The following is a 22,482-nucleotide window of genomic DNA, read 5'->3' as shown; positions in this document are numbered from 1 at the left end:
TAATTCAATGTTCATGTATATTGCGATTGACCTATTTACACGCTCATGATTGTAGTACACCGCCTAAGTAACTATTTTTACGCGCATAGCTGTGTTGTTGTTTTGCTCGTGTCCAAAACATAACTGTAATGTTCTCACACGCATAGCCAAGCCCGCAGCTGCACACGCACACAACGATGTGTACCGTTTGGCATTGGACCGTCGCATCGCCTGATCTTCCAATTCCCTTTTAGCTCGACTTCTTTTCGCGGAGTTGAGTCAGTAGAAACTTCTAGACGAAGCCGCCCGCACGCTTACTTTGAACCGCAGTAGAAACTTCTAGACGAAGCCGCCCGCACGCTTACCTTGTACCGCAGTAGAAACTTCTAGACGAAGCCGCCCGCACGCTTACCTTGTACCGCAGTAGAAATTTCTAGACGAAACCGCCCGCACGCATACTTTGTACCGCCGCAGAAACGATCCCCCCGCTGTTCTTGTAATATACTTGTAAAATAACCACCAATATTAAATAATCAATAAAATAAATAAGCTCAAGATATAAACGATTATACAGTCCACTAATTCATAACCAACATCTACCGCACATCATCACCAGACTGTAGGAACCGTGAAGCGAAGCCACAGAACATTCAATTAGTTCATACGCTCATACATCTCAACCGGGGGAATTATGCACCGGGTGAACTATGCACCCTTTGCGAGGAGTGATAAGATGGAAATAGTCCGAGATGAGGTCCGAGGAAACTCTCATGAAGCCTACAATACAGCGAAGAACAGGTATAATCGAAAAGCTCAAGAAATTAGGTACTCACCGGGTCGGGAGATATATAAGCGGAATTTCGTGTTGAGCAATTTTAAAAACAACATCAACGCAAAGTTCAGCCCAAAATACGTAAAGTGCCGAGTGATCCGGAGTATGGGCAGCAGTCTGTACGAGCTGGAGACGTTGCAAAGCTCACGTATTTGAGTGTTTCACCCAAAGGATCTGAAGCAGTAGCCCGGGCATCTCAGTCGATGGAGCCAGAGACTCTCAATCTCAGGGTGTGGGCGATGGCATACGTTTGGGGCCCCTTAATTGAAAAAGCCCGCCTTGCTTTGCACTCCCGTTTCGAGTAATCCTGGAAACGGTAGTGAGTTGTTATGGGCGGTTTTAGAGAGATCCGATAGGTATCAGGGCTGGAGAAGAAAAAGACAGCGACATCTATTGTGGATCCTGGCAAGCAGTGGCAGAGTTGCGTGGGAGAAAAGGAAACGGGACGAGAAAAAAAAGGGGAGTTTCCGGTGGAAAATAGAGGAGGCCGCAAGTGCTCTGAAAGAAAAAAAAAAGAAAAAATTGGTGATCGTGGAGACGAAGATCCCACGAAGACATCAACGGCAGGCATCAACATCAGCGAAAGCGGCGGACATCGGCAGCAGCAGCCCGGTACTGGCCAGGTCGGAAACCTGGTGCGAGAACCACCGGGACCAAGGAATCCAGCTGAGCACCGACTGTAGTATTTCTGTTAGTATTTTTTTGTATTAGTATTTGTATTCGTCGGCAGAATCTAGGTTATTAATTAATATTGTTAAGAAAATAGATAAATAAGAAAATATAACATGAATATAATATGAAAGTAAAACGTATTCATGAGTGAGTAGAAAACGGTAGTTGGGTGGGACGAGAGCGGGAAAAAGAGCGGGACCCTGAAAATGAAAAAGGAGCGAGCGAATTTAAAAAATGGCGCTCATGGAAGGGTGGGACCACGCTCATGGAAAATAATATCAAATATCCCCGCTTAAGATAGTGCCAATGAGTACAATTTTTGTATGTTTTTTTTTTTTTTTGTTAATCCGTCTATCGGGTCGGAAACACCCCTACACCCCTGGGTGGTAAAGAGGCCGGTCATAACAAAATAATGATGGATGATAGCAATGATAACAATGATAATGATAACAAAATAAAAAAGTGATGGATTTTACAGTAAAATTGTAAGTGCAAAATACTTATGACCTTATACAGTAGTATCAGTAGAAGATAACAATATTTTTATTAAAGGCAATAGAAATAAAGAACAAAAAGTACATAAGGATAGGTTAATTCTGGACGTTGCTGCAGTTACTGCACCGTCAAGTGGCCCGTGTGAAACCAGCAGAAGGCTGTTACGACAACAACAACTTTAAAACACTTTTCGGAAAGGCTGTTAAACCATTTTCCTAACAAATTTCTTTTATACCTGCTAATTTTCGGCATTTTACTACACTTCACTTCTAAGACTGTAGAAAAGTAAAGCAAACGCGCAAATCAATAGCTTAAAATAACGCCAGAGATCAAACTGATAAGAAATTACAGTAACAATATGTTACAGAGAGACTCCATATAAAGAAGCTGCATATCTTTGGTGTTGTCATAAAGCTTTGCTCTGGTTTCAAGTCCGGCTTGCGATAAGAAAAAAAGCTTGGCTCTTGTTTTAAGCCGGGCTTGCGATAAGAAAAACACAACAATATATGGTAAAGCGTTGGACAAGGGAAAGTAGTATTGCTTCAATTTTTTGATGAAATTCGTGTGCATATATTTTGCATATTTTTTGCATATGCTGCGTATATTTTGCTTATTTTTGGCATATTTTGATTGCATATATTTTGCATATGTTTTGCAATAAAAATTTTGGTAAAAATCAGATGAAAATATGCAAATATGCAAAATCCGAGGTCTAGTAATCAGTATATATCAAATATACAAACTCATAATTTACAGACTTATTGAAAACAACTACACATTCTTGTAGACTCAACAAACACAAGTACCCAGCACATTCCAAGTGCGATGCAATATGATCGCCCTTGAGTTTAGCGGGCACAATCAAAGCAGTGTCAGCATATCCGTAGGATACTGACCATGAAATAAAACACTTGTGCAAACCAACCTCCGTCAAATGGCAACGTTCTCGTTGCCATACATGTTTATCCACTTATATGTTTGTTATATATGTACGTTTATGTACAGCGCTGACGCTGGCTTCTCTGCCGAAGCAGCGCCCAGCCTTTTATTATTAAATTAGCCCCTTAGAACCCAGAATGATTAATAAACGAGAACCGAACAAACTCGGTAAAAACTAAAGCTCATATTACACCTTACCCACCAACTTGCTCCTCACGATACGGATGTGACTGTCGAAAATTAAACGTACATCCAGTGTAACTCCGAGGTATGTGGGACTCCTACGCTGCTCCATAAGATTGCCAAGCAGGAAGACACCAGGTCCAGAGCCCATTCTAATACAGTGCGTCACCACTACACATTTTTCAGGGTTTATGGAGATGTTCCATCGACAGGCCCAGTTTTCAAACAGCTTGAGGTATTGCATAGATTGTCTGTGGCATCATAGACACAGCTAGCTCTCGAGAGTACTGCTGTGTCATCAGCAAATGTTGCCACCTTGAGGGTCTGCCCAGTTTGCCTTCGGACCGTAGAGAGATATGGCATGTCGTGGGTGAATAAGCAGGACAGTGTCGGCCCAAGCACGCTGCCTTGCGGTACAAAGTACGTGAAAATGCGTGTGCACACATACAATAAAGTAAGCTGAAAGCAAAACAGAAACCCAGAACTCTAAAAAACGAAATAAGCATACAATTACATTTTTTAATGGAAAAGATTGTGCGTGTTATACTAACACATGCAAAGCGTTGCCGAATACCAGAACCGAAGACCCTGGGATTTAATTTTCTGTGTTGGCTGTGTAAAATGTTGGTTGTATGTACAGGCACATCTATGTACCATATGGTTAGTGGCAACACTCAGATTTGTTTTACATAGGATATTCATAGGGTAAAAAGTTGATTCGATTTTCGTAACCCTTTTTCAACCCTATGTGCCTATCCTGAACTATCACCAAAAAACAAAATAAGATGTGAAAAATGGAGGTAATGTTAACAATCATTAAATCCTTTAAAAGGATACATCAAACCAATCTTGTCATTGGATAAGAGATTTGTGAGACACCTGTGGCCATTTCTAGACTTACGAAATGGACGTGAGGAAAAATCGCAGAAATTAAGGATATGGCCGAATAATTATAAGAATACTGACCGTGGCATTTCGAGGTAAAAAAATAAATTGAGAATATGAAGAAAATATACAAAACACCCCGTCGAAAAAATCATTGAAACAGTGGAAGAAAACTGGCAGTGATGCAAAACATTGCAAATGAATCTGCCGACTTTCACCATTATATTGAACTTTTTAAAACTTGTTATTCACACAAAATTTGTAAATTTAGCCGCAAAGCGTGCCGTATAGCTTTTTCCCTTACATTTGAATTCCACACGCAATGTTCATGCACAAATTGTTCTTACTTCTTACTGAACTCTGCTTCGCCATTTCTCTGCTTTTCAGAAATTGAGCAATTCTCCATAACATACATTTTTGCAGACTTATGGCACCTTCTTCTTAAACATATGTATGTATATAAGCATAATTTGGTTTATTTATAAACACTCGCCCATGTCAGCAGTCAAACTCGATAACTTGAGTTTGTCAAGTGTAAACAGCAATTCTGACTTATAGGCTGCACACTGAACCGAACCCGGGGGAATGGTGGGATTTTTTGACAGATTTGAAACTCCGACATACGTCAAAAACAGCTGCTGCCAATAACAAGTACATTAAATAAAAAAATAATATCGCCATAATATTGTGTGGTTGTATTTTACATAATATATTATATATGCACAACACCGCGATTAATCAAAATTGGGAGGTTGCAACAAATAAGCAGCGCCAACAGCCCGATAGCAGCAACAGTTTTTTGGTATGAGCTGGCACAACTACATGGTGTATACTGTATGATTAAGCATAGTACGCAGATTAGAAAAATGGTTTTCTGGCAAAAAGAATAATATTAAGCTAACAGCAGAGTGTGACGAGATGAAGATGCACTACGATTGGGCTTGTTTTTTAAATTTAGGGTAAACAAAGTTAATCAAAGAGTCTACTGCGGCTGGGGTCCTCATTAGCAGGCATAGCGAGGCCCCTATTATTTCATTAACAATATAATATGTCAGAGTATCAGCAGCATTATATGGCGACGCTGCCCATGCGACCAGCGACGAGCACCACAAAGAGCCCCTCATGAGGAGCATGACAAGGCTGACATGGAAATAGACAAAAGTAACGTAAGACAAAACTGAGTTTATACCACGTCGGATTTTCGCCTCTTTATGTGGCCGATGAGGAGTACAATATGCGAAAAAGAAGAAAAAAGTCAATATTCGATAAATCCATTTCCATTGCCAATAAGGTTAAGGGGGACCAAGTCTATGCCTGGGAACTAACATATGTTAATCTAAACATTTTTTTTATCTAGATATACTAGGGTTTATAGTTGAAATATCAAACAGAAATATCGATAATAATATCAATTACAAATATATATATATATTTATATCGATATATCAATATGTACAACACAACCATAATCGATTGTTTTCAACCGTATACACAGCCTAATTTTTTGGTAGACTTTTTTGCACATCTTTTATGCTTTATATAAAATATTAAATTTTTGTCAAAATTGTCAAAATATGTCGTACAAAATGCATTAATTATTCTCATCTGAGCTATTACAAATTAAAAGGAAGAAGTGATTGAGGAAATAAGGGACTAATAAGGGCAGAAAGGAAACAAAGTTTAGTTAGAACTAATATATAGCAGTAGAACAGTTAATTTTTCAAACTCCAATTGAGCACATATTCAACACACGTACGAAACAAGCATGTAAGTAAGAAATTACAACTATTTACGCATGTTGGTTATGATATGGTGTTGGGCTAACTGTAAGTAACAATACACATACATACATATTTATTTTGACATACATTCTTTACATATGTACATGCCTTGTATTTCTATATAAAAAATGTACAAAGAATCAAACAAATTGTAAGCCAGAATACATAACGAAAGCATCAGTTGCTCCTCAAAAATAATGTACATTACAAAATTACTGGTTTTAAAATGTTTTCTTTTTGTGTGTTATATTGCATGAGCATGTAGAATGATTATAATACTTCCGCACAAAATTTGTATGGGGGATACGTTCATATGCATAAATTTCTGGAAAACCAGTATTTGTTTGATTTTATTATACTACATATCTTTTAGTTAAAGTGCGTGTTACTAGAGCGATGAAAGTAAGCTGCAAAGCCGGTTAATACATAGCAAACTTCGAGTAAGAATTTGAGTTGTGAAATTATCACATTTACATTTCGACAATGATTAATAACAATGTTTTTTCTACTGCAACTCGCATAGCTTTTATGTTGGTAAGATACACGTAATATGGCTTTCTGTGTGAAAAAGAATTTAGAGTATATTAAAATATAAGTTTTTCAAAAAGAAATTTCTGAAATGTGAGTGTCTGCCAAACTTTTTTTTATTCGCGATCTAAGAAAAATAGCTCTGTATTAGATTAGACAGCAAACTATTACATTTTATCACTCGGCTTTCAATTTTTAGACCATTTTTAGCAACAAATTTTTAATTTGAGGCACGCCCAATTAGAGACCTTGATTAAAATCCATCGAAGACAAATGTGACTGGCAAAATAATCTGTTCAAATCTAAAATTGAGCAAATATACTCCAAAAACATGCTAATGGTCGGATTACTATCCATAGAATGAAATGAAAAATGTATCTGCAAAAGGAATCAGTGCAGCGCAGTATACTAAGGGCTCACGCACAATGTAGGTGAAATCGGAGCAGATGATAGCTCATTTATAAGCTCTGAAAAAACAAACACACTGCACCGGTGCAAGTGCGCACATTGCAGACTGCGCTGAGCTGAAAGCTGAAAAAGCTCGCTGAAATCAGCTCAGCTTAGTTTGATCGATCAAGCATGCTTGTTTTTTCAGCAAGCTGATTGCTGATTTTGTTCAAGTGTATTGGTTCATAAGCGATCGAAAACGGGCTGCAAAACATTGTTAAGCGAAATTACGGTTAACCCAGCGCAGGGGAATAAGCGGGACTATTAAAAATATTTGAATAATAGTTTTATTTCTATAACTTCTGGAAGGCGATAAATTGGGCAAAAAAGTTGTATTATTTACCATTACCAATAAATATAATATACTATGTCCCCAAGTACAGTAAACGCTCGAAAGACATCACAATGTTTATTATTATACAAAATAAATAATAATTGAAAAATGTAATAATAATTCGTAAAATAAAAGTAATACGAATACAAACTCAACGGAAATGTGGTTAAAATACACGTAATTAAAAAAAAAAACGAGGGGGAACGTTGTGAGTTGCTGCGTACACCGCAACTCTACAGTTAGCCATTTGATTTGTTCCTGTTGGCTATAAAAATTATCTGATCTGATCCAGACTCAGCAATGTGATAGATATGGTCATTCTCTATGATTCTGCGTTTTTAGTTTTCTCGAATCTGCAATATTGTGGATGCAACAGATTCTCGTCCTTTGTGGTGGCGGGAGGGGGTGGGGCGAAATTCTGAGATATACGTTTTATAGTGAGATCTAACAGATCTATAGTGAGATCTAACCAAATTTGGTTACTCTAGCCTTAATAGTCTCTGAGATTTGTGGTTGCCCCAGATTTTCGTCCTTTGCGGGGGCGGAAGGGGGTGTGGCGAAATTTCGACACAAAACGGTCAAGGTCCGATATCACAGGAGTGTGGATACCAAATTTGGTTGCTCTGGCTCTTATAGGTTCTGAGATCCTTGAACTGATATTTTGCAATTGGCAAAACCGACCATGAAACCTGTGTGTTAGAGTGAGACAGAGCGAGAAAGAATGAAATTGTTTTCTTGATTCTGGCTATAATAATTATACGATCTGGTTGAGATTTTACACTCTGGAAGATATGATCATCCTCTACGATTCTTCTTTAAAAATGTGGATGCCACAGATTTTCGTCCTTTGTGGGGGCGGAAGTGGGCGGGGCGAAGTTTTGAAATATTTTTGTAGCAGTGACATATCACAGAAGTCTGAATCCAAAACATCGTTGCTCTAGCTCTTATAGTCTTTGAGCACTAGGCGCTGAAGGGGACGGATTAGATCTCACTATAAAACGCATATCTCAGAATTTCGCGCCACCCCCTTTCGGCCACACAAAGAACGAAAATCTGTTGCATCCACAATACTGCACATTGGAGAAAACTAAAAACGCAGAATCATAGATAATGACCATATCTATCAGATTGCTGAATCTGATTTAGTTCGGATTATTTTTGTAGCCTAGATCAACAAATCAATTTGCAGTGGCTACGCAGCGCCCGACGTCACGCTCAGGCTGATTTTCGGTCTCTCTCGCACGCACTCTTTGTCGTGTCTATATATATTAGCGGCGTCTGCCGGAGGAGAGCCATACTGACTTAGTATCGGGTATAAATGTAGAGTTGCGGTCTCCGCAGCAACTCACAACGTTCCGCCTCGTTTTATTTTTTTTATTAATTACAGTCCCTTATGGTGTGGAGTCTTCGAAAAAACTTCTTTTATTATTTTAGCACTAGCTTAAAGTACAGTTTTCGATTTTTAAATGAAGTTTTAGTCGTGTTTTTTAGATGCGGCAGGCAGATGATATCTCATAGAGGTCTCGGAAGTAGTAATTTTGGTTCGGTTTTTTATGTTTTTGCCATAATTTGACCCGTTCTTTATGAAATCACTCAGAACACACATAGTTTTACCAATTTTATGACTTATTTTCATTATTAATTGACATACTTCCTTCGAGGCTTTTATTGTTATTTATTTTGAGAATTTATTCGATGTCCGGTCGCGACCACATCCAAAATAAAAAATATTTCAGTGTGAATGTCGTATTCAAGTGTCGCATTTTTTGAGAACGGAAATTTAAGTTATGTCAATTAAATTTGTTTCCTCAATCTACTTTGATGAATATTGCTATTTTTAATATTATTATTATTATATAATATATATTAATTGTTTGCAAAATGAAAAAAGTCACGCAAGTTCAACTTAAACATAATTATTTATTAGAAAAGGCACTTGTTTTCATGTTCAGTCCTATACAATGGTTTTCTTTAGTGTATTCTTAACAAAATAGGTAACAAAAGAAAATGAAAAAGAAACAAAAACATAAACAATTCATAAAAACAAAACAAAAACAGCAAATATCGTGTGTCTATTAAATCTTTGCAAAATGCAAACAGCAATTTTAAAAAATGTATATCTTTAAAGGATGCAGCTCTATTTGGCTAATATTTTGTGTGTCCTCCATTAGCATCCAATACTCCTCTGAGACGTCGCGACATCGATGATATTAGGACATTTATGTCGTAATATTCCGGTATTTTTAGCCACTCCTCGTTTATACACTGAATCAAATTACTTTTTGAGGTGGGGCGGCCCACAAATTCTCGATAGGATTAAGATCCGGACTCTGGGGGGGGCGTGTCAATGACTTTGTTGCAATTGTAAAGTAGCCAAGTGCGGCAAAGGAATGATTTGTGCTTTGGATCATTGTCCTGGTACAGCTTGTATTTAAGTTTGCTGGTGTTCTGTGGATCAACGAAACCAAAATTCTGCGCACTTTTTGTCAATTCATTCCTTAAAATGTCCAAATAAAATTCTTTTGTCATAATGTCATTGAAAATGCGCAGCTTTCCAACACCTTTGGAAGAAATACAGCCCCAAACCATCACTGAAAGCTTGCCAAATTTCACAGTGGGCACAATGATCTTTGACTGGAGGGCTGTATTCGGCTTACGCCAAACTTTTCCAGGCCCATCATTATAATACAGCATGATCTTGGTTTCGTCACAAAAAATCACGTCGTTCCAGTACTCAGGAGGCTTGTCAACATTAAATATCGCAAAGTTAAAGCGTTTTTCAATATTAGCTGTGGACAGCAACGGCTTCTTCCTTGCCACGTGTGAGGAATATCTGTGGACATTTAAAACTTTTCGCACAGTCTCAGGGCAAACGGTCTTGTTTAGATTAATTTGTATATCATTGACCAACTCTCTGAGGCTTGTTTGCGGCTTATTTTCCACGGTTTTCAATATTTTCGAGCAATCCCAGCGAGAAAGCTTTTTTGGTCTGCCGGTAGAGGTCTGCAATTCCAGCCTATTTTCTTTTTCCGCACGTTTAATAATATTATAGACTGTTCTCAACTTAATATTGAACATATTGGCCAACTCTTTAGCTGTCTTTCCTTTGCCATAATTAAAATAAACCAATTGTATCAGATTATCTTCAGTTCGTTTACCGGGCATTGCTATAACACAAGAAACTGAACTGAATGCAGGAAAATTTGTAAACGAATGACTGCAAAGAAGACTTAAGAAAAGCACGCGTCTGGTCGTTTTTGATTTTGATGTCCCGTTTGTTTTTCCTTCGTCTTCTTTCAATCAGTGTTTACATATTGCAAAGAATTAATAGACAGAGTCATACATGCCGCTTTTTTGTTTTTTTTTTTTAATTTCTTTACCGTTTGTCTTGGAATTTTGTCCTTTTTTTTCGTCATACCTACAGCTTAAACACATTTTGATAACAGTTAATAAAAAAAATTCCCCCAACTTATGCCTTTACTCATATTTTCAATGTTGAAGTCAAACTTATGTGCCTTTTTAGATTTTGCAAACAATTAATAGACATACTGTACATATGTACAGGGTTGGTTCTATACGTTATTATATGTTGTGAGGGAATTATTATCTAATATACTAATTGGATATATGTATATGTACAGGGATGATTGTTTATGAGGTTATATGTAGTGAATGATTTTAGATTGTTCAAGATAGTTGAGGATTATATTTGCGTTTTTGTTGTTAGGGTTTGAGATATATTGCATGGGGTCGGTGTTATGGAATATTGAGGATCTTTGAATAGAGAGGGCGGGGCATGTGTATAGTATGTGTCTTATGTCTATGGTTAGGTTGTGGCACAATGGGCATGCGTTGGACGATGTTTTATCCATGTAGTGGGCATTGGTGAATCTTGTGTGCCCCAGTCTCAATCTATTTAGGATGACTTGGTGTCTTCTGTTAAGGTTGTTTATGTTTTTGGGGCCTTGAGTGGAAGATAGATTGATAACTTGTTGGTACCAGGGGGAAGTCTTAGTGAGGAGGTCTATTTGTTTCGATAGGAGGATTTTCTTAAAGAATAGTGAGATGTCGTTAGAATTACGGATTAGTTTCGGATTGTGGTGGGGTAGTACGAGGAATTGTTGGGATTGGTAATTGCGGTAATAGAGGAGAGTGAATCTGTGCAGATAGCGTATCTTCCGCGTTTGTTGCGGCTTAATAAACTGGCTTCGTGGATAGCAATAATTTTGCTGGAAAGGACTGAGGAGTACTGTGGAAGTAGTCCGGATTTTATGGTTGATGTCCCACTGCAGATGCTATAGATGGTAATGCCTGCTGCGTTGGACCCGTCTGTGTATAGGAAGGTGTGTTGATGGAGGTTGAATTTGATGGAGTGGAAGAGTTGGTGGAAGACTATTGGGGGGGTGGTGTTTTTATCGTGTTTGGATAGGGTGATATTGGTGTTGGAGGTTTTAATCGGGGAGAACGGTATGAGGTTATTCTGGGATATTTGTTTGGCTCTGTCAATCGTGCTAAGCAGTCTGTGTTTTTTTTTTTTGTTTTTTGGGAGTGAGTTTAGGGGGGTGTCTTTAACGTGGATGAGGTTTTTAAATATTTTGCCAGTTACAAAATCTCGCTTGTTTTCCAAGGTGTGTAAGTTGGCTTCGGATAGAAGGTTGTTAGTGGGAATGCACCTAGGGCGGCTCTTGTTGCTGCATTAATCGTAGTTTTCAGGCGGTTAAGCTGGCTTTTTGGTGCGTAACCGTATATGGGGAGTCAGAAGTCGACTTTGGATATGATTAGAGATTTCATAATTTGTACAAGTAATGAGGTGTGGCAGTTGTATTTTGAGGACGAGAGGTGTTTGATAATGCCCAGTGGCTTGGCAAAGTCTATTTTGAGTTTATTGATATGTGAGTTCCAGTTGTATCTAGAGTTGAGTGTGAGGCCTAGTAGTTTGAGTGAGTTGTTTTCGTTGATGGATGTGTTGACAGTAAGGAATTTTGGTTTCCAGTTATGTTTGGGACATATGTGTAGAAGTTGGCTTTTGTCTTTGGATAGGTCTGCACCTGACTGAGTGCACCAGTTGTTTATTTGGTTGAGGATTGTTTGGATGTCGGTTATGGGGCTTTTCCTTTTGTTGTGTTAAATGATAAGGAGGAAGTCGTCGGCGTATGCACTGAATTTGATCTGCTTGTGAAAGGATAAGATTTCGGAGAGTGGCTTGTACGCTATAAGAAAAAGGATAACTGAGATGGGGGAGCCTTGGGGTATGCCATTGGGGAGTGGGACGGTGTTCGAGAGGTTCGAGCCACTTTTCACCAGGATTTTCCTTTTTGACATGAAGTTTATGACGTATTGTAACATTCGTGGACCTACTTTCCATTTTTTTAGTTGTTGAATGATGGAGTGGATTCCTATTTTGTCGAAAGCTTTGGTGAAGTCAAGGGATATTAAGGTGAGATGTTTTTTTAGGGCAATGGTTCTGGTAGCTAGGTGGTCTACGTAGAGTAGACTATCTATTACCTATCTATTTGCCTCTTTTAAAACCTAGTTGGCTGTTGTGAATTAGTTTGTTGTTCAAAACAAACCACCATAACCTTTTTGCCTCTATCTTATCGAGCGTTTTGACTAGGCAGGATTTTATGTCTGTTAGTGGTTTTAGAATCGGGAGGACTAGGCTGAGTTTGAGTGATTATGGGATGTATGAGTCGAGTATTTTGTTAAAGTGGTTTATTATTCTGATTTTATGGGTGCGGGGGTGCGTTTTTTATTATTGAGTAGGAGATGCGGTCGAGGGAGTACAGTGCTGATAAGAATTCTATGAGTGTAATGTCCTTTTCGATTTATAGTGCTGAGGGTGTGGGATTTGTTCGTACGGAATGTTGGGGAGAAATTACGATCGTGAGCTTCATCTGACCACGTGTGGGCGAAGGAGTTGGCTATTTCGGTTTGGTTGGTTGTGTTTGTTTGGGTATGTGGGTTAAAGATATTGTAAATGTTTTTGACAGGGTAAAGTCCGCATAGTCGTCTGATGTTAGACCATGTGTGTTAGGATGTGTCTGAGTTGGGGTGTATTTGGGTTGTGAAATCAAGAATCGATTTCTGTTTAGCTTCCCTGATTGCTCTTTTGAATTTGGCTTTTTTATATTCTATGTAGGTTGTGTTGTTTATGTCTCGGTTGAGTTTATTCCATTTAGTGGTTTTTAAACTTTTAAGGATTGTTAGTTCTTTGTTCCACCAGGGAACGGTACGGGGGAAGGAGAAAGTGGTGTTTTGGGGGATGGAACGATGGGCGCTTTGGATTATTATTTTCTTAATTAGAGCGTTTTCCCTGTTGACGTCGCTTGTTTGGGTAGTGGAGTTGAGTTTATGGATGTGTTTTTGGTAGAGGTCCCAGTCGGCTCTTTTCAGTTTGAAGGACGGTTTTGAGGTAAATTTTGGAAGGCAAGGGTTGTTGAAAAGAGAGATTAGTATGGGGAAGTGGTCGCTGCCGTGGAGGTCGTCTATTACTTCCCAAAGGAGTTTTGGAGCAATAGTTGCTGATGCTAGAGGTCAATGTGGGTGAATGTCTTGTGTGTTGAGAAGTGGGTGGGGGATTTGTCGTTTAGGAGGATGTAGTTGGATTGGTCTACGAAGGAGGCTAAAGTTTTCCCTCTTAGTTTGGCCTTAGGTGAGCCCCAGTAGAGGTGCCAGCTGTTAAAGTCTCCTAGGACTAGAGTGGGGTCGTTTGTGGTTACGGTTAGGACGTTATGTAGATTGCGGGAGTTGAAGGGTTTGTTAGGGGAGATATATGAGGATATGATGTTGACTTTGGTTTTTATACCCGATACTCAAAATGAGTATTGGGGTATATTAGATTTGTGGTAAAAGTGGATGTGTGTAACGTCCAGAAGGAATCGTTTCCGACCCTATAAAGTATATATATTCTTGATCAGCATCAATAGCCGAGTCGATTGAGCCCTGTCTGTCTGTCCGTCCGTCCGTCTGTCCGTCCCCTTCAGCGCCTAATGCTCAAAGACTATAAGAGCTAGAGCAACGATGTTTTGGATCCAGACTTCTGTGATATGTCACTGCTACAAAAATATTTCAAAACTTTGCCCCGCCCACTTCCGCCCCCACAAAGGGCGAAAATCTGTGGCATCCACAATTTTAAAGATACGAGAAAACCAAAAACGCAGAATCGTAGAGAATGACCATATCTTTTAGACTGCGGAATCTAAATTGGATCGTATTATTATTATAGCCAGCATCAAGAAAACAATTTCATTTTTTCTCGCCCTGTCTCTCTCTAACACACACGTAGCATAGGCGGCTTTGCTTAGAGTAAAACATTAGCGCCTAGATCTCAGAGACTATAAAAGCTAGTGCAACCAAATTTGGTATCCACACTCCTAATATATCGGACCGAGACGAGTTTGTTTCAAAATTTCGCCACACCCCCTTCCGCCCCCGAAAAGGATGCAAATCTGGGGATATTCACAAATCTCAGAGACTATTAAGGCTAGAGTAACCAAATTTGGTACACACACTCCTTTAAGATGTCACTATAAAACGTATATCTCAGAATTTCGCCCCACCCCCATCCGCCCCCACAAAGGACGAAAATCTGTTGCATCCACAATATTGCAGATTTGAGAAAACTAAAAACGCAGAATCATAGATAATGACCATATCGATTAGATTGCTGAATCTGGATCAGATCAGATCATTTTTATAGCCAAAAGGAACAAATCAATTTGCAGTGGCTACGCAGCGCCCGACGTCACGCTCAGACTGATTTTCTGTCTCTCTCGCACGCACTCTTTGTCGTGTCGTTAAATATTAGCGGCGTCTGCCGGAGGAGAGCCATACTGACTTAGTATCGGATATAACTGTAGAGTTGCGGTGTCCGCAGCAACTCACAACGTTCCCCCTCATTAGATTTGTTCTTAAAATTTGAAGGTACTGTTTGGCATACATCGTGTTCTCTATAAATGCAATATTTCCCACTCTTCGGCTAGAGATACACCCCCAAATCATAGCCGAAAGTTTTCCAAACTTTACAGTCGGAATGGTATTTCGGTTATCTAAAGCTGTTAACGGCTTGCGCCATACTCTGGGTGGACCATCATTGTAATAAAACATAATTTTTGTTTCGTCGCAAAATATGATGTCATCCCAATACTCTGCCAGCTACTGATCATGTTAACAGAAAAAGTGAAGCGCTTTTCCACACTGACCGACGAAAGCAGCGGTTTTTTTTTTCGTGAAACTCTGGAAGAGTACTTATGACGTAGAATGGCCTGGCGTACTGTTTCGTGTGAAACAGCCAAGTCAAGTTCTTCATCAAGCTCCTTGGCTTGAGTCCTGACCGATATTTGAGGATTTTGAGTCATTTTCCTGATTAGGCGGTCTGCCCGTTTGTCAATCTACCTTTTTGCGGCCACCTCCACGTTTTGCTTCCAGTCTCCCTTCGTTTTTCGCGCGACTTAGGACATTGTAAATGCTTTTTCTTGATACGGAAAACATGTCTACCATGTCCGCAACAGATTTGCCCAACTGGTGATTATAGTAAATCAATTGGACAACGTCAAAGCTTAGTCTTTTGCCAGACATTTTAAAAATTTCAGAAAATTTGTCTGTAGATAAAAAAATGTGATTAATTTGAATCAAAGTCCATTATTTTCTTATCCAAAGTCAAAAAATTAAATTTATTTTCAGTGTGTAAAGAGTTTCTTGACATACTGTATATTATGTTGTGGTCAGATTTTCATCAAAAATGTGTGGGCTATGTTCAAATTAGACAAATATAAACTTTTGGGCTGATTGTCTTAAAAAAATATTAAAAAAAACGATGTTTTTCACAGAACGACATTTTTATATACAGTCAAGATCCGTTTTTCATTTACTTTTGCGGATTACGTTTTCCGCCAAAACGTTTCGTTTTTGTTTTAAGGTCCTCCAGTTTTCACATATTTTTTCTGTTTGCACCAAAACGAAAATTGTTGCCCTGGCCAATTTTTTCCGAGCCCAAGTTTCGTTCTATAAAAAGCCGTTACTTTTCATTTCGTCAACAAAAATTTTTTCGTTTTGAAACGAATAAATCTTGCGGAATGTAAAAACGGGAGCCCCAGTTTCTGTGTATTCAAAAGTAAATCGGAAAACTTTTGTGAATGTGAAAAACGGAGCCTGTCTGATAAATACAGATTTTCCATTCCATTTTTTACAAAGTTATAAAATATACCTATATGCTGTGGCATTTCGTTTAAATAGTTTTTAAACTCAACCGACAATGTATTCACCTGCCAGCTGATTCTGCCTTAAAAAAAGCTCTCAGATCAGCTCGGCTTTCAGCTCCGATTTCAGCTACTGTGTGCGCGAGCCCGAAGAGGCACATCAGATCCATTGCTGTCTGTCTGTCCGTCCGAAAAGATGAGCGCCTAGATCTTAGAGACTATAAGTGCTACAGCTACACAATTTTGTGTCCAGACTCTTGTGATATCACACTGTAACAAGTGTAATTCAAAATTTCGCCCGCAGAATTATTGAGAATAACCATATCTACCAGATTAACGAGTCTGAATCAGATCGGTTCATTATTATAGCCAGAACGAACTCGGTGGCTACGTAACGCCGTCCACGCGTCTCTCGCTCACACACTCAATGTGCAGTGTGCGCTCTCTGGCGGGGGGAAGAAATACTGACTGATTATTGGGTATAAATTAGAGGTCTGCATGGCTCTATACAAAACGAGGGGGGCCGTTGTGAGTTGCTGTGGCGACCGCTCTAAATTTATACCCGGTACTTAGTCAGTAAAGCTCTCCTCCGGCAGACGCAGCTATTAAACGAAACGACAAAAAGTGCATGCGAGAGAGACAGAAAATCAGTCTGAGCGTGTCGTCGGGCGCTGCGTAGCCACTGCAAATTGATTTGTTAATTTTGGCTATAAAAATAGTCGGATCTGATCCATGGCAATCTGATAGATATGGTCACTCTCTATGATTGTCCGTTTTTAGTTTTCTCGAATCTTCAATATTGTGGATGCCACAGATTTTCGTACTTTGTGGGGGTGGAAGGGGGTGTGGCGAAATTTTGAGACAAAACGGTCAAGGTCCGATATCACAGGAGTTGCTCTAGCTCTTATAGTATCTGAGATCCTTGAACTCACATTTTGCAATAGGCAAAGCCGACCATGAAACGTGTGTGTTAGGGAAAGACACAGCGAGAGAGAATGAAATTGTTTTCTTGATTCTGGCTATAATAATTGTACGATCTGGTTCAGATTTTGCACTTTAGAAGATATAGTCATCCTCTCCTATTCTGCTTTTTCCCTTTTCTCGTATCTTTGAAATTTTGGATGCCGCAGATTTTCACCCTTTGTGGGTGCAAGTGGGCGGGGTGAAGTTTTGAAATATTCTTGTAACAGTGACATATAACAAATGTCCGGATATAAAATGTTGTTGCTCTAGCTCTTATAGCCTTTGAGCACGAGGCGCTGATAGGGACGGACAGACAGACCAGGGCTCAATCGTCTCGGCTATTGATGCTGATCAAGAATATATATACTTTATGGGGTCGGAAATCGGAATCGGTCGGAATCGTTCTTCTGGACGTTACACACATCCGTTTTCACCACAAATCTAATATACCCCTCTACTCATATTGAGTATCGGGTATAACAAAACTGCAATAGAATGCATTCGAATTAAAAAGAGTTGAATGAGTACGATGTGTATGCGAGAAAGTGTTGGTTTCATATTTGCAAGCAATCAGTTGTATGAGTGAAAATAAATGAATGCGCAAAACGAAATGAACGCAACTGAATAGAAACGACCATTCGAATTGTCCGACTTTTTGCATGCGTACCCTATGTATTCGTTCGTGGCTTGGGCTTGACGTTCTTCTTGTTCTTCTTTTCCTTATACAGAGCAAAGCAACCACAATTGAAAGAATCAGCTATTTTTTAGCTAGCTCGGGCCATTTTTATACCCGATACTCAAAATGAGTATTGGGGTATATTAGATTTGTGGTAAAAGTGGCCAAGCCGGCAATCTGAATATTTAAAATATACAATTAGCTTTTGCTATGTATTTTTTTGTTTTCTGAAACTGTCTACAAAGCTTGTTCCAAAAAAAAACTATTTTATAATTTTACCACAAAACCACCTTTTTTTTCTCAAAAGTTGACAACACTGTTATTGCTGCCCAAATGTACAGGCAGAAAAATAGAATGCATTCAAAATGGAATCGGATTCAGCCCCTCACTTAACTCATTCAAATCGTGCGAATTCGTTTGAATGTTGTTGGATGTGCTATACTTCATCGTTCTCATTTACCCAAATTCTATCGGCGTTGCATTCGAATTCATTCAATTCATTTTGCGCATGGTTAATTCGAATACCGGTTATAGCTATTCATGCAGACCTCTAGTATAAATGTAGACTCTGTAGCTCGTTTTAATCTATTCATGGCAGATCCAATCAGATCAATATCAGATTGCAATATAATTTATTTCACCCATCTGTGCTGCGTTTCTTAGGTGTCGTCTGTTTTCAAAATGTCATTGGGAATGACAAGGATTCAAAACTTTCTAGGCAGTCTGTGTGTTGTCCAGAGCTGCATGTGGATACATAAATATGCAGCGTATAAAAATCGAACAACCCTATCATCCTATATCGTTTTTTCTTGGCTGTTTTTTTTAATACCCGGCAGGTGTATAGTAAATTCGTGCAGTTAGATGCAGCAGCCAGAAGTCTGTCAGGCGTCTCTCCATCCGTAGCCTTTGACGGCTACTTCTCCCAGACTTTAAGACACACTGAACTGAACATTTTTTTTATTACCCGCCCACTCGAATCGGGAAAATGTGTGGGACTCCAAAATTTTAAAGATACGAGAAACCCAAAGAAGCAGAATCATAGAGAATGACCATATCAAATGACATAATACGATAGAATCGTTAGCCAGAGTAGAAACATAATGACGGTGCAACGATTTTCAATGACTGCACCATTAAGTGGCAGTATCAAGTGCACCAACAAGTTGCCCCCGTGAAACCAAGCCTAAGACTGTTACGTGCGGATTCCAGGCAGCAACGCAGCCCTCCTCCATCCCGGCCGACCGAGGGGCGCTACCGCATGACGCGCGACGCGTTAACCGAACCTGTCGCGGACATGCAGGAAAGATAGATGTTCGAGGAAAATTAGAGCTATCATGCTAAAATAACTAAGCATTTATTCAAAATATTAATACTAATACCAACTACGAGGTAGGCTAATATCTGTGAATTAAGCAGATGGAGGGAATTACGATAGAGAGAATTATAATCCGATAAGACCCTAAGCGGTTGATGCAAGAAATAATTCGATCTGCAAAAGGGGAAGGGTCAACGGTAAATACTTTCTAGTGGATCTAATAGGAATCATAAAGTTTATGTGGCTTAACAAGTCAGAGCTATTTACGTCACCCTCGATCAAGTTGTGCACGAAAATCACATCAAGAATTATTTTACGACTAACTAAAGTTTAATGTTTAATGTTTAGAGTTCAACTATGGACAGTTAAACTGTGTAAAAATAGGAATGTACAAAACATAAGATTATCTGCTACTGGAAAGTACGGTAACACAATGCAAGGCCGAAAGAAGTTAACTTAAATTATTCATTAAAGAAGATTTTACTTTGGAAGCGTAAGTATCAAAGGCAAAAAGATGGAAAAATTTATTGTAATCGCGGCAAAGGCTACGGAAAGATTCATGGTCAGAGTAGTTTGAAGGACAGAGAGGAAGACGGAGAGGAAAGTAATGCCTAGTCGGGCGGGATGGGACAGCAATTCTGATAAGGCTAATGAGGGCCGAAGATTAAACCTCGCCTAGGAGAAGTTTGTGGAGAAAGAGAATTCCATGACAAGTTCTACGGCTTTCAAGAGAGAGCAAGTTAATGAGGCGCAGCCGACTCTCATAAGAAGGAAGATGACGAGAGGGGTCCCAATTAACTCCGCGCAGGGCAAAGATAAGGAATTGTTATTGAACGGACTCAAGCATATCTTGATATTTTTGGTAATGTGGAAACCAGATACAGGAACCATATTCCAAGATAGGCCGTACAAGAGAAATGTAGAGTAGTTTAGTGGTATAGGGGTCAGAAAATTCCTTCGACCATCTTTTGATAAAGCCAAGGACTCCTTTGGCTTTATTCGAAATAGCGGATATATGAGAATTAAAAAATAAGTGTGGAACGAAGATAATGCCTAAGTCATTAACTTTGTACAGGCGTTCCAAGGAAATGTTATTAATTGTAAAGTCAAAAAGGTAAGGCTTGTTGCGATGGAAGGTCATGACGTTACATTTGGAAATGTTAAGAGGAAGAGCGTTAATAGTACACCAATTGTTGAGAGCGTCGAGATCTGATTGAAGAAATAACGGGGACACCGGATCGCTGTAGGAAAAACATAGCTTGACATCGTCAGCATACATTAGGACTCGTGAATTCGTTAAAACTTGGGGAAGATCGTTGATAAACAGGTTAAATAATAAGGGCCCGAGATGGCTACCTTGCGGTACACCCGAAGAGACAAAAACTGGTTTAGAAAGAGAAGATTGGAAGCTGAGAACGATTGCAAAGGTACGCATTAGTCCAGTGATGAAGTTTAGTCGGAAATCCTAGTAGATATAGTTTGTGGATGAGGAGATTGTGATTAACTGAATCGAAAGCTTTACTAAAATCAGTATAAACTACGTCAGTTTGACATTGCTTTCCAAATCCGGCAGTTACGAAGGAGGAAAATTCAAGGAGGTTAGACGAAACGGAGCGACGTTTTGCAAATCCGTGCTGTGATTCTGATAACAGGGAACTACAAAAGTGTTAGAGCTGAGAAGTAATAATTTTTTCGAAGAGCTTAGGAATGGCAGATAAATTATAGATACACCGGTAGAATGAGACGTCTGATTTAGACCCCTTTTTATGAATAGGAATTATGTATGATTCCTTCCAGACGGTGGGAAAATCACCAAACTCGAGAGAGAGGTTGAACAGTTTTAAGAGAGGCACGCAAAGTGAATCCGCACAAAGTTTAAGAACGGCACTGGGAACCAAATCTGGACCAGTGGAGAAAGAAAATTTACACGATTTTAAATTAGTTAGAAGGCCATCATAATCAATAAAGGGGGGATGGATACAACTTGCACTATTTAAAGGGATAGGATATGAGTGCGCGGCAGGATAGTCATTAGGTGAAGCGAGAATGGGCATGTTATTAGAAGGAGCAGAGTAGCAACATTGAAAAAATGAAGCAAATAGGTTAGCAATATCGGAATTGTTATCTGCATAAGTACCATTTAAGTGTAAAGAAGGGATATTGTGAAGAATTACATTTAGAGTTAACAAACTTCAGGAATTGTTTAGGATCTCGTTTAAAGTTGAGCTTGCGTTTAGACAAATAACTGTTATAGCATAGAGTATTACAAATGGAAAATTTAGATTTTGCAATTGAATACTTAGAAAATTCTGACTGCGAGCCAGACAGTTTAAACTTCTTATATAAACGAGATTTAATATTCCTTAGGTTTATTAGCCGCGGAGTGAACCAAATGGAGCCAGAAAGATTTCTGAGAGCGGAAACTATAGGAACAAAGGTAGGAAAGATGGAAAAAACAGTGCTGTAGAATGCGTGAGTTTCGGGTTCGATCTCATGAAAGTCGTCGAGGAATGACCAATCTATCAGAGAAAGTGCGCTGTTCAAAGAGGTAAAATCAGCCCTCTTGAAGCAAAATATAGCTGAAGGCTTTATGCAGGATTTGGTGGGACCAGGTGAAGGCAGCTGGACATCTATTTCCAGGGTAGGATGGTAAAGGTCTTCGGGAAAAGATTGAGGGGAACCTCGGCGTACTAAAGGGTTCGTAGAGTCGGTAGTAAAGACAAGGTCTAAAATCCTACCAATGCTATTGCATATGCCGTTGATTATCGAGAATCAACGAAATCGTGCTGTATGATTGGGAACATCTGGTTGGAGTCTTTGGATGGAGACCAGGAAATATTTGGAAGATTGAAATCCCCGAGGACGATAAGAAAATCGGACTCATTAAGTTGTGACGAAGCAGTTTGAAAAAGGGCTGCGTGAAGCATGTAGGTTGAAAATTCAGAGGACGGTGGGATGTAAGAGCACGATATAAATAGATTTATCGAGGAGAGTCGAAGCTTAACTACTATAATTTCAATATTGTTATGAGCTTCGACAGAAAAAAGTTGGTATGTTTTGTCAGAACGGACAGCAATCAGGACACCACCACCATGAGATGGACGATCCGATCTATAAATGTTAAATTTGTCAATAAGGATTTCAGAATCAGAGATTGAGGGATGAAGCCAGGTTTCGGAGAAAGCGATAATGTCGGCCTCAAAAGTTGCACTATCAGTATGTAACTTGTTGAGCTTGCTGTCCAAGCCACGAACGT

At 39.2% G+C, this 22,482-nt stretch overlaps 1 protein-coding gene and 1 long non-coding RNA gene across 5 annotated transcripts in view; one reads left to right on the top strand and one right to left on the bottom strand.

Moving 5' to 3' along the window:
* Nucleotides 1-504: 504 nt before the first annotated feature.
* LOC117184421 (uncharacterized) lies at nucleotides 505-4,640 on the bottom strand. Of its 3 annotated transcripts, none has more exons than XR_004469748.1 (3): nucleotides 4,290-4,640; nucleotides 813-3,559; nucleotides 505-756 (listed from the first exon to the last, which is right to left on the bottom strand). It is a non-coding gene; the product is annotated as an uncharacterized lncRNA (long non-coding RNA). The 3 variants fall into 3 exon arrangements; XR_004469749.1 differs by having other exon boundaries at nucleotides 4,333-4,640; XR_004469747.1 differs by having other exon boundaries at nucleotides 813-4,632.
* Nucleotides 4,641-5,418: 778 nt separating this feature from the next.
* The window catches only part of exd (PBX homeobox extradenticle), a 38,880-nt gene continuing 21,816 nt past the window's right edge, over nucleotides 5,419-22,482 (top strand). Inside the window, exon 1 of one of the 2 annotated variants that reach the window (XM_033381712.1) lies at nucleotides 5,419-5,752. The gene's annotated coding sequence lies outside the window, so the exon portion shown is untranslated. The remainder of the gene's footprint in view (nucleotides 5,753-22,482) is intronic. The other variant, XM_033381711.1, reaches the window with a different exon arrangement.

This window comes from Drosophila pseudoobscura, chromosome X (assembly GCF_009870125.1).
Source record: "Drosophila pseudoobscura strain MV-25-SWS-2005 chromosome X, UCI_Dpse_MV25, whole genome shotgun sequence".
In the NCBI taxonomy this organism is placed as follows: Eukaryota; Metazoa; Arthropoda; class Insecta; order Diptera; family Drosophilidae; genus Drosophila; species Drosophila pseudoobscura.
The sequence above is the reverse complement of the archived record's forward strand: the minus strand, read 5'-3'. Positions and strand labels throughout refer to the sequence as shown.